This window comes from Liolophura sinensis, chromosome 7 (genome assembly GCF_032854445.1).
Source record: "Liolophura sinensis isolate JHLJ2023 chromosome 7, CUHK_Ljap_v2, whole genome shotgun sequence".
Taxonomy (NCBI): Eukaryota; Metazoa; Mollusca; class Polyplacophora; order Chitonida; family Chitonidae; genus Liolophura; species Liolophura sinensis.
In genome coordinates this window covers 29,587,213-29,593,678 of record NC_088301.1, presented here as the reverse complement: position 1 = coordinate 29,593,678, position 6,466 = coordinate 29,587,213, and positions in this window count along the sequence as shown.

Sequence of the window (6,466 nt, the reverse complement as noted above, 5' to 3'; positions counted from 1 at the left end):
TCCGGAACATGGGGCAAGTTCGAATTCAAAACATGACGGACTTGTTCAATGTAAAAGTTTAAATGACTGACTTACTGTTAAAAGCTCCTTTTGCTCGCTTTGACATATATACATTTTTGAAGACTTGGGGAATCAGTGCATACCAAATATAAGGATGGGTTAGAGTTCACGTTACAATGAAGATATCCGCGTCGAGGTAGATTGGACCGATGCAGGTGGCTATGCTTTTATAGTGGTGTTTCAGATCATGCTGGCTTCCTCTCCGGCCGTACGTGGGAAGGTCTGTCAGCAATCTGCGGATGGGCGTCGGTTTCCCCCGGGCTCTGCCCGGTTTCCTCAAATCATAACGCTGGCTACAGTCATATGAGTGAAACATTCCTGAGTACGGCATAAAACACCAATCAAATGAATAAATAAATAGTGTTTCATATAGCTTGAGCTAGCATCGAACAAGCATCAAACTAGCAACGGGCCTACGTAGCCTACTGGTCAGCGTGCCAGCGCGACGCAATGAACCATGCATCGCCAATGCAGTCGTTGTGAGTTCAAGTCCAGCTCATGCTGGCTTCCTCTCCGGTGGCACGAGAAAGCGCCTAGCAGCAACCTGCGGATGGTCGTGATTTGTCTGGTTTTTCCCACCATAATGCTGATCGCCGATGTAAAAGTTAAATATTCTTGAATATGGCGTAAAAAAATAAAATAAATAAACAAACTAAATTGGCAATATTTTCGCAATTATGACATCGAAACAAACAGGCTGTCAAACAATCCTACAAAATCGAACCACGGAGTGAAAGTATAAATCATGCAGAAGTGATTAGTTATTTCTAAAGCACTATCCACATAACCTTTGTTTCCTCAAGATCCGTAAGAAGGTCTGCAGCTGTTTAGATACTACACAATAACCAACAGAGGCAACTCATTCTTACTGCTCCAAGCACAACACTTAGCATTAACGTTAGAAATCTGAAAGAAAATTTACAAGGAGCCGGTATCTAATCTAATTTTATCAAAAGCAGTTCCCAGTTCAAGACCACATGAACTTAACTGATTGGTATTTTACGCCACGCCTGTACTGATTAAAGATCATTTAACTCACGCTGGCTGTCAGATTTGCGACGCAAAAAACAGGAATATCCAAGAGGAAAAACACCATATTCTCACAGTCTTAGACAAAGCCCAAGAAGATGCCACATCTTTAAACAAGAAAGTTACAGAATGAGCTAATTCAGTTACCTCTTGTTTACATCCTCCATGGTTCAAAGCAAAGCCTAATGCTGACATTTCCGTGTCAGTGTCTTTGACATAGGGGATGTCGAACAGAACTTTGGCAATCTCTCTGTTTATATTCGGCAGCGAAAATTAACATTCACGACAGGGTTGTCTCAGGCATAGAGTGTTTTCCCTCAGTTCCTTAAAGAAGTCTTGATTTGATGTTATTCTCAGCATTGAGTTCAAATTAGCAAAAGTAAGCCTTAAAAGGATGTAGAAATAATGCCGGGCAACGTGAAAAATAAGATAAAATATTAAACTTATTCCCCACATTAAGCTTACACTTATCTCTTCAAAATATCACAGGGGCCTCCGTGGCTCAGTCGGTTAGCACGCTAGCGCAGCGTAATGACCCAGGTGTCCCTCACCATTGCGGTCGCTGTGAGTTCAACTCCAGCTCATGCTGGATTCCTCTCCGGCCTTAAGTGGGAAGGTCTGGCAGCAACCTGCGGATGGTCGTGGTTTTCCCCCGGGCTGTGCCCGGTTTCCACCCACCATAATGCTGGTCGCCGTCGTATAAGTGAAATATTCTTGAGTACGGCGTAAAACACCAATCAAATAAATAAATAAATCAAAATATCAAAAGTCAACATATAGCATGGCCACCATTTTTTGAGGTATTGTTCCTTGAAGTGAAGGCATAACACTTTGTCACCTTAAGTAAGTTGCAAGGGTATTTCTTATGATTTCACTGAGTGTGGTGAAAAACAACAATCATAAATATTTATTTATTTATTTATTTATTTATTTCATTGTTGCTTAACTCTTTTGACCATTCAAGAAGTTTCCACTTTTGGATGAAATAGGCGTGGCCGGCGTAAACCGTGACGGGTAGATACACAGAACATATCGGTGTAAGACAAGTGGTATTCAACGAAAGTTATACTATGCGAATGGCAACGCGAGCGTCGTCAGCCGCTCATTGTCACCCTGACCCCTCAAGCAGAGACCGTGGGGAAATACAAATTCCCTCTCCAAAGCCGGGGTTGAACCCGAAGCCCTTGTTTCCTAGCGATTGAAAAGGAAGCGCCTCTAGCCACAAAATAACGGCCTGCTCCCAAAACATAAATAAAACGTAATTGCAGTGTTTATGGAAGCCCATATCAACCAATTTACACTCTAACATATCCGACACGCTTTGAAGCAACCAGTGATAACATACATGTAAATGCTTATGTTCAGTTGTTCAATATCATCTACGTGTCGCTGAACAATTCACTTTTCAGGCAATAATTTAGCTGTATGCATAACAGATATTATATTTACAACACGATATGACAGTAAATTTCTGTCCTTATCACTTATCTGGTCCACTGACGTATTCTGGGCGCTTTGAAAGTACCACTGGAGCGATGAGCGCCACGTGATATCAGTGGGATGAAACTAGCTAGAATCAGGCTGAGCAAGTTCTCTGTATGCGCCAATAAAGGCAAAGTGGCAGGGTGGATTTCCTGTTAGATTATGCAAGAAAAGAATACAAGTAGAATGGCCAATCGTTACGCCTTTTACGAAGAGATTCTCATAGACTGGCCAGTCATATGTGCTTGAACAAAAGTGAGCGGGATAAAAGGTCTTCATGTGGGAGTCTGTGTCCGTTAAGTTTCAAAGCCGAATGTTGTATAGATGCGGAGTGGGGTAACTCTCATTTCGAGCATCGCAGTTGCGAGATTTACGATATAAAACAGCCCCAGATGCCTCGGATTTACCGTAAGGTACATTTATCGCTGTTCACATGCCCATTAAAACTTCCCTAACACAAACTGACGCCAACAATGAGGTCTCTGTGATTAACAACCTTTTGGGAAACTCAATCCAAAAGCAATGACATACTGACTTAGTACGTATAGCCCGTCTCGTTGCCATATCTCGCTCAGTAGGAAAATTTCACAAACCCTTATACCTCGAGTCTATCCTAATGTTGGTATAACTTGAATTCTCAGTTAAGTTATCCGCGTTGAAAACATCTCAAAACGTGCACCGGTAAACCCTCAACAATCCTGCCGTTTTGAATCGAAAAGTCTAACTGACGTCCGCCATGTTTCTTGCTCGAACTTCAGGTAAGGTACGAACTCAAAACATTAAGCACGTTGTTTTGACCTGATCGATTCAAAGTTCAGGCGTCTGGATTACTGTTCGAAAATGGTTTAGTTATGCTGGCTTTGAAATATTCACACTTCGAATAACTTAAGTATCAGTACACATCAAATGCGAGGACGGGTTTCTCTTGTGAAATTTTCCGCGTGAAACAAAGGCAGCCACCCAGGGCTCTACGTAGCACATTTCACGAGCCTATAGATGCCATCAAAGTTAGTTAGCCAGCCTCCATCTTGCTGCTTTAACGAGGCTGACCTTGAGGCCATGAACTTTATCAGCCCAAATGCTACCAGATCGAGACAGTGGCTGATGTTGGGTAGACCCTCTGTCCTTCTTTGTCAATTTTTTAAATTATTGTTATGCCCATTTTTGGCAAAGACCAACGGACAAGTTAGATAATGCGTAAGAATGTAAGGTTGACATCGATTTATGCCAGAGAAGCTTTAGCACGCGTGTGAACAGTGGTAAATTTTTCTTATCGTAAATTCGACATATTTGGGGTTGTTTCACAATGGTAGCTCACGCAACTGCGTTGGTCGAAATGAGAGTTACCCCACTCTGTAACTAACTGTCATACATCGCAGTGGTTGAGAGTGATAAGGAACGTAGCTTATCTTAAATCCATTGTTCTGGAAAGGCATAGAAAACCCAGTGGTAAAAAGTGATCACGATTCATTCACCGAGAAGAATAGGTATAAAAAGTAAAGGCGTAACTCTATCTTGATTATACCACAGGCTCTTCGCCCCTTTCATCCCTACGAGTAGACGTGAAGGACACGCTTCTCCACTTCAGGACGGCCGCACGCCTATTCCAGTGATGCAATCACCAAGCCGTCCATACTACCGCTTTTCCCAGTCATACTCACGAGACTCGCACAAGGCAGTCTGGTTCAGAGGGTTATATTATCCCACCAGGAGGACGATTATGATAGAGATTGCCCGGACAACGGCCGTACGCTGTTCGGAGACGGCCAGCGGTAAAGAAAGCCTAGGTCCAACGATGTCAACGAATGTCAGGAAAACCAATATTGGTTTGCGCCAAGATTGGAGGCCAAATTGTGATGTGTTGGGCTAATAAATAATCTTGTCTATAGTACACCAGTAATACCTGACATGTCCATGTGCTGGCTGGCTAGAGGTTAACACATTTTAATCGTTGACGAACAAGTCTAGTTTAGGCATTTCAGAAAAGGGACAGTGAATTTGTCATTACAACTTTGCCGAACGTAAGCCAAGCCCAACTAAGATACACGCAGTTTACACCGTCAAAAGCATTGGTGAATATGCACTTTCGGCAATCACTTTCTTAAACGAACATCACATTAACATCACCCAAGGGAAAAGCACTGTGGACGCGGAGCATACAAAATCCTTTGGCACATCTGTACGTATTCTAATTGATACAAGAGAAAATGGGATATGTCGTCGATGCCTTTGTTTTGTTCTCCGTGTTGATGTATTTTACAGAGCACCATTTAAGCATTTATATGAACAGTTACAATATGGCATTAAGGAAAATTGACAAGAGGCTGGATTTCACGGATTACGAGTGACCATTTGTTAGCAATCTCACTGTTATCGCCGCGCTCGTTTTATTCTGCACGGCGACGTCTTTCCTATTAATAAGGTGTGACGTTATGTTGAAATCTGGAGAAAACGGACTATTCTGAAAATAGAGGCATGCAATCCAGATGCCCTTTACGACGCCATCACTTGTGGTAATACTGATCACAGCTTAGCTATGAGTACGCAACTAGAAGGTTATGGTGACCATCTTTTAATAACGCGGCGACAGACTAGGCACCATTGTTGAAGGTACACATATTGGTCGGACCAAGACACTTACTGACATCCTTCCATGGAACCATTCGTCTAAAACTAGACCTACCATGCCCTATTGACGAGCCAGTACATCTTTCGGTGGACCATTCTGCATTCAAGTGAAGACTCGGTCATCAGACAGCTTTAATAATCCATACCTCCGGGACATACATAATAGTAACTTTCCTCTCCTACAAATACCACCCATAGAATTTGCTAGGAGTACTCTTGACAACATTGAATTAGGTTCAAATTCCCCTGATCAAGCTAATCCTGTCCAGCATATCATTAATACTGGACATGTTCATCGCAACTACCAAACATCTTGACGCATGGCATAGATTCTTAAAGTGTACATCGAGTCAAAAATAATTTGTCCCTCAAATAAAGTAAGAGAGCTCTGCGCAGAACTACTTTAAATTTTTGGCTCATCCCTCCTCAAAAGGGAATTCCACAAAAATATTTCCTTTATAAGCAGGATTTTCGTGAACTGATTTTCCAAAAGTATTTCATATTGTGTGAAGCGATAAAAATCTATTAAAATTTACCAGAGGTGTGCTAAGGTAGTACATTGCTACTAGGTATTTCACAGAAAATAACCCCTTTCAAATGTTCCGTAGCCAAATCGGCAACATTTTTGTGAAGAAAACTACATTAGCGACACCGAAGTGCTAGATGTAGTGGAATCAAGCGTTAGTCCTGGGGAATTAATAACCGTTCTTGTGAAAAAATGTGATAAAGTCGGTTTTTATGCTCTTCAAATCCTGGAACATCACGGATTTTAAATGATTTAAAGTATACATGAAACCTATGACTTTTATTTCTTAAAATACACTTTAAGTCGTTTCCTAACATATAATACAAAAAAAAATTCTCACCCATGTTCTTTGAAGGAGGGTAAACGTGGTTTCAGACTTGTCTTCCTAATACCCCAGCGGTTGGTCTTGATATTAAGTAGCCTGCAGTTGTGACGTCAACAGAGTCCTTACAGAAGACGTTTGCTGGTCCCCTTGGTTTGGCATGTTCACGGTTTCTTTATTTCACAAATATAAGATACCACAATATTCGTTTCAGAGTTACTGTTCATGTACCTACTCCAGCAAATAAGGCATGAACCGTCCAAACCCTTCAGCTTTTATCTAGATGTACATACAAAACAGATGTCAGTATCCAATCAATGAATTATATTTATCATCAGCATTTTTTGGTGAAATATAATGTTTGTGTATGAATATACTGGGACAAGACAAACATGAACAGCAGTCTGTTGCACCTGTTT